Below are 10,739 nucleotides of genomic sequence, written 5' to 3'. Positions count from 1 at the left end.
ACACACACACAATATCCCTCTGTTTTGTGTTGGAGACCACATTGCTTCGACAGCTGCAGAATGTTGCATCCTGACTCTGTCAAATAGTATGTAATGACGACAACGGAGGTGTTGTACTTTGAGCAATTGTCTTTCAAGTCCATGTCATTGTTTTGTACTTTGATGACGTCATCACACTGAAAATTGTCATTAAAGGCAAGGTATCAAAATCAGCCGATTATAGGTTTTATGTCTGCGGGACGTATTTTTCCGAAATTGCCAGAAATGGCACAGCGACCTCAGTCGTTACAAGGCCGCATTTCCTTCTAGCAATGCAATACATGTTCACGCGGCCACAATTGTTGAGTGGGCATTGACTTTTTCCCCCTGTAATATCTATACATTTTTTTTTTCGGCCTTACCGTTTCCGTGGATGTCCCGTGGCCGAGTGGTTAGAGAAACCGTTTTGCATGCACGCTCAATATAACTTCAAGGTGCCTATATCACATTCTTTTCTTTGTCGATCACAGATGACCGACATCTGATGACCCCAGGCGTATCACCTAACTCGTCAGTGTGACGAGTTTCATGTCTCGTTTTTTTTTTATTCTTCTTTCTTTCTGGACAATTTTGTGTCGTCAATATCTCAACAATGACATTACGGAATGACATGAAATTTTCAGTCAACATGTCTCATAACAATATCTAGCCACAATAAGGTTTTCATGACAGTAACATATCTATGACGTCATTTAGGCGCCATTTTGTGATTTTCGGACCTTGTCACATGATCGATCATAACTTCATAACTAGATGTAATTTCTGCGTCATTTTCGGTGGACATAAAGTTCAGGTCACGCTCTATCTTACTTTTTAACGCTAGTTACCCAGGTCTTCATTACGCGCGCGTTCGCGCGCGTCAAAATTTTAAAAGGCTCAAAACGACTTCCCAATGGGAAATCTCGAAGTTTCAGACAATTTTAAGCGTTTCAAACATTTTCTCGCGTGCGCGTCCGTCCGCGCAATTTCGCGCGCAGAGGGCGTAACCAACATGAAAATGCTATTTTTTTGACTGATTTGGATTCCTGATACTTTGAGTAACAATATCCACTGATTTCCGATCGATGTTGACCTATAACAAAGGAATGCGCTGGCGTCAAAGTTGAAATTTCGTGTGCGCGTCTATGTGGAAATATAGCGAAAAACATGTCTTTGTTTATTTCGCAATAGCTCTTTAAAAAGTCCGTTGACCCTATGTTTTTATTGCATATTACAAAAGCATATGAATTGGAAATAACGTTTCAAGTATCAATATTTCCCGAAATACATTATGACGTCATCATATCATCATCTGAAATCAAAAAAGTGGAATTAATTTTTTTGAGGTACTGTTTCTAACATTCATTTGCTCGTATCTCTGTTGTTTAAGCTCAATATTATCCCAAATTCACATATGTTGTACTTTTAACATTTGCCTTTCAAGTCCATGTCATGGTTTTGAAATTTGATGACGTTATCATACTTTAAATTGTGATTAAAAGTAAAGATGCAAAATCGGACAAGTTTACGTGTTATGTCTATGGGAAGCGTTTTTTTTTTAAAACCATCCATTGACTTGACAACGTTTAAGCACCTTTATCTCAGCTGATTTTGCTTCATTTCCTCTGAAATTTAAGTATGTTGTAGCTGAGACAATAAGCTGCAGTAATCATGCATTTTGTTCTTTGAAATCTTCTCATGAGGTTGACAATTTTGCAGTTTAAAACTGAAAATGAGAATGGAATGTGGACGAATCGATTCCTGATTCATCTTTCACATACATAAGTTTACGTTCCTCATATTTTCTCGTCGAGACGTATGGCCGAGTGGTTAAAGGCGCCGTCTCAGAGACGTGAGGTTGCACTCGTGCGGGTTCGAACCCCACAAGATCACGAAACAAAATACCTAGCTATTTTACTTTTTTTTTCTTCAATGGTGTATTACACATTCGTCCATGTAGAAATTACGTTCGTATATAAACGCACCTATACACACACACACACACACACACACACACAATATCCCTCTGTTTTGTGTTGGAGACCACATTGCTTCGACTGCTGCAGAATGTTGCATCCTGATTCTGTCAAATAGTATGTAATGACAACAACGGAGGTGTTGTACTTTGAGCAATTGTCTTTCTTTTCTTTGTCGATCACAGATGACCGACATCTGATGACCCCAGGCGTATCACCTAACTCGTCAGTGTGACGAGTTTCATGTCTCGTTGTGTATTGTTTTATTGTTGTTGTCGTCGTCGTTATGTTTTTTGTGGCCGATTGCATATCTTCATTTCCGTTTAATTTTCCTGGCACACCTGGCCCCATAGTGTCTGTGCCACAAACGTGCTATGTTATACATAGTTTATACGTTTGCATTCTAAAATCCACGTAAGTATTGTTCATAGTATCAGCATCAATATCAATGAGTAAAATGTACAATAGTATATTATAGAAGAATTTAAAATGAATATGTCTTAATGGTGTAACAAATTGGTGGCTTCTTCAGTGGAACACTGTTTTCAATCATTGTGATTATTTGCTATTTTTGTTGCCATGGCAAAGTGCATTGTTTCCTTTTTACAACATCATTCGTGTATAATATACTTTATATTGTATTGAAAAAAAAAATCCTTTGTCAGACGAGTGTAAGGGAAATGAAAAAAAAATGTATCACTTTGGATTATGTCAACTTGTTCTTTTCTTTTCTTTGTGATGATGGAAATAAATAAACTATTGAATTGAATTGAATTGAATTGAATAAAGAATAATGTAGAAGAAGGATAGCTCTTTCGGAGAATTAAAAAAAAAATCAAGATTGACTCGGTTGACCCATTTCACCTTCTTTGAGTCCTCACGTAATATCAAGGGGTGCGACCTTTTTGTTGGTTTTGTGATGCACGGTCACATTTGAATTTACAGTTTTACAGTTATGTTTGATACGGAGAAGGATGTGCCACCCTCAAACTGTAGATCCCTTGATGTTGCTTAATTGGATGTCCTTATGACATCTGAACGTTCACGCTACCATTAGGCCTACCTCATAACGCGTAAAACACTGAGTGACAACATGGCGTCCAATTTAGCAGTAGTTGGCCAGAATCTCTTTAAATAACGGTAATGATATGTGTTGTCTGATACTGCCCCCTACGGTGTAGTGGGAGTTTCGCCTAAAATCCAGTTCACAGTTGAAATTCAAACCCTCCAGATTAAGGCCATTGCCGACAATCGACGTGTTACTGATATATCTAAAAGCCTGATGTTCTTCATTTGAAGTAAAGTGTGTTTTTGAGAGTAGATGAGCAAAAAGACCTCACACATTCACGTTGACACATACAACAGGATCTTTTCTCTAGTCAATATATCAGTTTTCATACTTGCGTTTAAGATTAATGCATTTGTTTCTTTCATTCATTTTCCTTTTTCATCTCCATCACCAAAAAAAAAAAAAAAAAACAAAAAAAAAAAAAACAATCCAATGTCCTAATGACATCTTTTCAATTTCGACTGCGCGTGATGTTTGGCATGTTGCAAGTGTTGAAACTTGGCATGATTGTTTTAGTGATCATTTGTTTGTATTAAAAAGAAACATGTATCTAAAATGATATAAAACCGGTACATGTGATATTTTTACTTCACACACACGAAATGATTTTTTTAGACGATTTCCGTTTAATTGGATTTTATTTTTTATTAATCAGCCCGATGTTTTGAATAGCCTACATATCATAGAAAGAGAAATGAGAGTTTGCTACAATGAAATATAATCTTAGAAAAGATTTGTTATTGTCCGTATCAGGACAACTCCCCCGGAGGACTAGTCCCCCGGGGACTACTCCCACCTGACAGGTCCCCCGGAGGACCACTCCCCCGGAGGACGTCTCCCCCGGAGGACTACTCCCCCGGAGGACGTCTCCCCCGGGGGACAACTCCCCCGGGGGACAACTCCCCCGGAGGACAACTCCCCCGGGGGACAACTCCCCCGAGGGACCACTCCCCCGGAGGACCACTTCCCCGGAGGACCACTCCCCCGGGGGGGCAACTCCCCCGGGGGACAACTCCCCCGAGGGACCACTCCCCCGGAGGACCACTCCCCCGGAGGACCACTCCCCCGGGGGGCAACTCCCCCGGGGACAACTCCCCCCGGGGACAACTCCCCCCGGGGACAACTCCCCCGGGGGACAACTCCCCCGGAGGACAACTCCCCCGGAGGACAACTCCCACCTGACAACTGCCCCGGGGACGTCTCCTGGGGGACAAGCCCATAACTGAACAGAGATGTTTCTTATTCGTGTCCTAGAAATTAAAATTGAATTCATCTGTGTAAAAACAGTATTCTTTTTATACAGAATTTAAATTAAAATTAACGTTACCTAAGACACGTCCATCTTTATAACAAAGTTTTTGAAATCTCAGCACAAAGTTTTTACTTTTGTACACGCTACATGTAATGTCGAAAAAAGTAGAAACGCAGGTCCATTTTATCACTGAAAGTTGGTCAAGAGATAAACACATTGACGGAAACACGCTTTTGAGGGGAGAGTTCATTCCTTAGCATGTACCTGTTATTCTTCATTATTTTATAATATTTTAAGAAGTCCATTCTTTGATGATTTCCTTTTCTTTTTGCAATTCATGATTATGATAAGGAATATGTTAAATGAAAGAAAGATATTATTCAGAGGGGTGAAGGCTCAAATTTTTGAGTTTCTTCAGTTTGTCTCCCTCTACAAAGGAATATGTTGTTAGAAATACTCTATTAATGGGGTTATGATTTTCATCTTAGATTCTTATGATAGTTACTATCCTATATGTCACTGTCAGTAATACTTTATTGTGCAATTTTCGTTTGTTATGTTGACTGTGAATTTATCTGAACATCATTACAATTCTTAATGTCGGAGAAATAATTGACAGAAAAAAATATGAATATTCTGTGCCTAAAAAGACTTGAACGTGTAAAAAGGTAATATCTTCCAACAGTCCTTGGAAAGCACACCCGCACGACCAACACAAATCTCTCAACCACAAAGATGGGATGATTCGAGTTTCAATTAATTGAAAATTTAGTTTTGTTTCACACAGTTTTATTTGATAACGTTTGAACATGGAAAACAAAAACAAAAAAATGTCTAGCGTAAGAGTAATTGAAGTTAGTATGCAAACAACACTTTTGCACGTAATGGTATACCGGAGATTGTGGTATCAGATAATGGTACACAGTTTAAAAGTGACCAGTTCAAAGAGTTTGCTTGTCAGTACCAATTCAAGCATGTCACGTCTTCATCACTTTCTACATAGCAATGGGAAAGTTGAAAAGACAGTACAAATCGCAATGTCTAATGAAAAAGGCAATGAGAGATGGAACAGATCCAGGTTTGGCATTTCTTGACTATCGGAACACACCGATCGATGGGCTAGATGCTAGTCCTGCACAATTGTTGATGCAGAGGAGGACAAGGACCACCCTGCCAACAGCTAGTCAGCTGCTGAAACCAAAAGTAATAAAGAATGTGCAAACAAAGCTGACCAAGAAACATAAGTGCAGTAAAATTACTTTGATCGAAGCGAAAAGCGTTGTTGTTTCAAAGACAAAGTTTCCAAGAAGTTGCATAGTGGAATGTGAAGGAAAAATGCTCCTGTCAAAACAGAATTGACATCAGAAGAGGTACAGCGGAAAACAATCCTTAATGCAACAAAGCTAGATGACTCAACATAATATCGTATCACAAGATCAGGTCAAAAATATGGACCAGTGTAAAAACTTATCTATTTTATAGGATAGATACCGGAATTTGACGGGAAATGAAATGACAATGATCACGGGATTGTGATAATGTTTAGATGTTGAACTATTCATCTGGAGAGTAGAGTTGGTTACATTTTGAGTGCAATAAAAGTGTTTCATCTAACTTATCAAAAGTAACAGCTTTGTCGATTATTATAAGAGAAACAATGATTAACGTTTCTTCAAAGACAAAAATAACACATTTTTTAAAGTGAACAAAAGTACAGTTTACAAAACAATCACAAGTATTCCTCCAAGTGTGAAGAGCGAGATTGAACTTACGTCGTTATAAGAGTGCGTTGTAATGTGTCATAAAAAGCCGTGATATCTCAATATTGAAGTGAAGTGTTCACTTTACAAGTATCAGTAATGTTTGTGTTTATAAGATGTGTTGCTATGATTACACATGTAGTAAAGTTGAATGTAAGATACAAGATATGGCAAGTCAAACACGCCCATACAAGACGTATTTCCATTATTACTCAAATAGGACAAGTATATTGTGTGAACAACGTATCAAATAATTGCCATGATAATCCCAAAAAGACAATGGCTTATTAATTAAGTTTCAGTGGTAGTTGATAAATGAAAAAATCTGTGTGAAAAAGAGAAACTTTACTTTTCTAAAAAAAAAAAAAAAAGGGAGATGCCAAATGTTTGAAATTAGTACAGTTTGAACGCAGAGACTAGTGCCTAGCTATGCAGCACCAACCAATCCCCACAGAGATGATGCTGTTGCTATGCTCTATAGTTATCCCTCTCGAGAAACCCCGGAGGTAGATGTACTACCTCAGCAAACTTCCTTACTTGCACCCAAGACCTAAACACATATCAACCTATCACCTGCGTGTTAACAAAATGTGCACATATACTTTTTGACCAGTGTCCGTTTCTTCCCTTGGGCATCCGATGCAATCGATATCGCTAAAGCATTTGCATTGTTCAAACTCGTCATAATTGTAATACAACAAATTACTGCCAAGATCGTGTGCTTATTCTGACTGATTAAAGAAACAACTAAGGAACTCTCTAAATAACAGGCTAAATATTACAGTCGTCATCCCTTGATATCTCTTAGAGATGGGCTAAAGAGGATGACATTTTCAGAACATGCTCATCACACCTTAGTTTGATGACTTTGTGCCTACTGACACCATTTTTGAAAAAAAAAAAGAACGAAAAATGCGAAAGCCAGGGTGCCCCGGCCGAAAAGCTGGTCGCCGTTTCGGCTTTAAAAAGACATTTCTGGTTATAACTCGGCTACTAGTATTTTTTGGTCAATTGTGATGGTTTTGGTGTCTAACCCCATGTTTTGGGGGTCAAGGAAATGGATTATAATGATAATTTTAGTGTAAAACCTAATCTTCCACATGATACTAACCTTTTGCACATATTTAGGCATTAAATTTCCTTGCCTTTTACCCTTACCCAAACTGCCATTTTTTTTGCATTTTTTTTCTGTATTTTTTCAAGTATTATTGATTACCATACTCTTAATAACAAGTTCTAGCTATCAATCTGGTGTTTTCTACCAACAATAGTACAGCAAGGGTTATGTTATACGTGTGTCATGTAGATACCGGTATGTGGCTGGTGCATTCAGGATGCATGGTAACTGTGCAACCAGTGCTAATACTGTTTCTGCATTATAGTGCCTAATGCCGGTTGGAAGATATTACCTTTTTACATGTTCAAGTCTTTTCAGGAACAGAATATTCATATTTTTTTCTGTCAATTATTTCTCCGACATTAAGAATTGTAATGATGTTCAGATAAATTCACAGTCAACATAACAAACGAAAATTGCACAATGAAATTACTGACAGTGACATACAGGATAGTAACTATCATAAGAATCTAAGATAAAAATCATAACCCCATTAAAAGGGTATTTCTAACAACATATTCCTTTGTAGAGGGAGACAAACTGAAGAAACTCAAAAATTTGAGCCTTCACCCCTCTGAATGAGATCTTTCTTTCATTTAACATATTCCTTATCATAATCATGAATTGCAAAAAGAAAAAGACAATCATCAAAGAATGGACTTCTTAAAATATTATAAAATAATGAAGAATAACAGGTACATGCTAAGGAATGAACTCTCCCCTCAAAAACGTGTATCCGTCAATGTGTTTATCTCTTGACCAATTCAGTGATAAAATGGACCTGCGTTTCTATTCGACATTACATGTAGCGTGTACAATGGTAAAAACTTTGTGCTGAGATTTCAAAAACTTTGTTATAAAGATGGACGTGTCTTAGGTAACGTTAACTTTAATTTAAATTCTGTATAAAAAAAATACTGTTTTTACACATATGAATTTAATTCTAATTTCTAGGACACACACACACACACAAAAAAAAAAAAAAAATCTCTGTTCAGTATGGGATTGTCCCCCAGGAGACGTCCCCGGGGCAGTTGTCCTCCGGGGGAGTTGTCCTCCGGGGGAGTTGTCCCCCGGGGGAGTTGTCCTCCGGGGGAGTGGTCCCCCGGGGGAGTGGTCCCCCGGGGGAGTGGTCCCCCGGGGGAGTGGTCCCCCGGGGGGAGTGGTCCTCCGGGGGAGTGGTCCCCCGGGGGAGTTGTCCCCCGGGGGAGTCGTCCCCCGGGGGAGTCGTCCCCCGGGGGAGTCGTCCCCCGGGGGAGACGTCCTCCGGGGAAGTAGTCCTCCGGGGGAGACGTCCTCCGGAGGAGTTGTCAGGTGGGAGTAGTCCCCGGGGGAGTTGTCCTCCGGGGGACAAGTCCTAGACCCGTTATTGTCATACACGATTACAGATAATTTTGCAGAGTAGGACATTTCAACTTCCATAGGTGAAATGGTCCAAGAAAGTCATTGATTTTGTATTGTGCAGGTCTTTGATATGACTACGGATTGGAATTATTATTGGAATACACAAAACCAAAGTAGTATTTTATCACGTGTTTCATCCTTGCGTTATCTTTTCATAATAATCGCATCCTGGGGCTAGAAATGGACCAAAGTATCTCTGTGACCCTGCATCACAAAACCAACAAGCAAGGCTTGGTAAAGATTAAGCGCTTGAATTCTAGGCGATTTGATTCTAGACGATTTCCGTTTAATTGGATTTTTTTCTTCTTTATTTTTTAACTAGGCCGATGATTTTAATAGCCTAGATATCAGAGAAAGTGAAATCAAAGTTTGCTACAATGAAATATAATCTGAGAAAAATATTTGCTAGTGCCATACACGATTATAGATTATTTGCAAAGTAGGACATTTCAATATTTTTTTTCTTACACAGGTGAAATGGCCAAAAAAAGTCATTGACTTTCTGTTGTGCAAGTCTTCGATATGACTACGGAGTGGAATTTTTTCTTGAAATACACAAAACCAAAGCAGTATTTTATCACCTGTTTCATCCCTGCGTTATCAATTCTTAATAATCGCATCCTGGACTAGAAATACAACCGCAGTATATGTGTGACTCTAAATCACAAAACAACAACAACAACAAAAGACATTTTTGTTTTTTTGTGAAGGTCAGATTCTGAAAGAACAGACTCTAAGCCTTAAAATGATGTATAACCCAATCGAAATGGACTCCCTTAGCCTATCTAAACACTGGAAAGAAAGCACATACTCCGGAAAACTGTGAACTGAGGCTCTGAATTACATGACCTATTCAAGCGCTTAATCTTTACCAAGCCTTGCTAGCTGTGCGATGAAAGGGACAAGACACTTAATGTAAAACACCGACACAACAACAATGAAGTGACTATCAGATTAAGCTGAAATTTAAGATGTTTTATCAACATATTCTGTCGATGATTATTGCCAACTTTGAAAGCAGTAGCGTTATCTTTTCAAAAATTATTTAACTTGAAAGTGAAGATGGTGCAAAGAATTTCAGGAAATAAAAGGGGGCCTCTAAAACATTATCTAATCATTCTAAAAAAAAAAATAAAAAAGGAGATTGTAGAAAAACTGCTAAAGGAAAAAAAAAATATCATTCATGTTAAGATCCCCAACTAAAGAATAATGTAGAAGAAGCATAGCTCTTTATGAAAATATGAAAAAAAAATCATGATTGACTCGGTTGACCCATTTCACCTTCTTGAGTCCTCACGTAAAATCAAGGGGTGCGACTTTTTGTTGGTTTTTGTGATGCACGGTGACATTTGAATGGTTTTTGTGATGCACGGTCACATTTGAATTTGCAGTTGTACAGTTTTCTTTGATACGGAGAAGGGTTTGCCATCCCCAAACTGCAGATCCCTTTACGTTGCTTAATTGGATGTCCTTATGACATCTGAGCGTTCACGCTACAATACCCTCTAACGCGTAATACACTGAGTGACAACATAGCGCCCAATTTAGCAGTAGTTGCCTAGAATCTCTTTAGATAACGGTACTGATATGTGTTGTCTGATACTGCCCTCTACGGAGTAGTGAGAGATTCGCTTATTAATATCCAGTTCACATTTGAAATTCAAGCTTCAAGATCAAGGCCATTGCTCACCCTCGACGTGATACTGATTTATCTAAAAGCCCGATGTTCTTCCTGGGAAGTAAAGTGTGTTTTTCAGAGTAGGTGAGCAAAACGACCTCAGATTCACAAACACAGATACACACAAGATCTTTTTTGTGGTCAAAATATCAGTTTTTATATTTTTTGCAATTTATTATGCGTGGGTTTAATGTGAAAACAGACGAAGGAAATGTTAATTCATTTAACATTTGAGTATGAAGCTCTGGTGTGTGTGTGTGTGTGTGTGTGTGTGTTTTCACTTTGAATATGGTCACTTTATAGTTTTATATCCTGTGTATTGTCCCTTTCATCGCACAAGTAGCAAGGCTTGGTAAAGATTAAGCGCTTGAATAAGCTTTTTGTTGTCGTAATTTAAGGTGGAAAATTGTTAAGAAATCGGTCTCGTCCTTCTCTGCCTGAAAAAAAAAAAAAATTCTTTAGCAG

This window comes from Diadema setosum, chromosome 6 (assembly GCF_964275005.1).
Source record: "Diadema setosum chromosome 6, eeDiaSeto1, whole genome shotgun sequence".
Classification (NCBI taxonomy): Eukaryota; Metazoa; Echinodermata; class Echinoidea; order Diadematoida; family Diadematidae; genus Diadema; species Diadema setosum.
Note: the sequence above shows the minus strand (reverse complement) of the source record.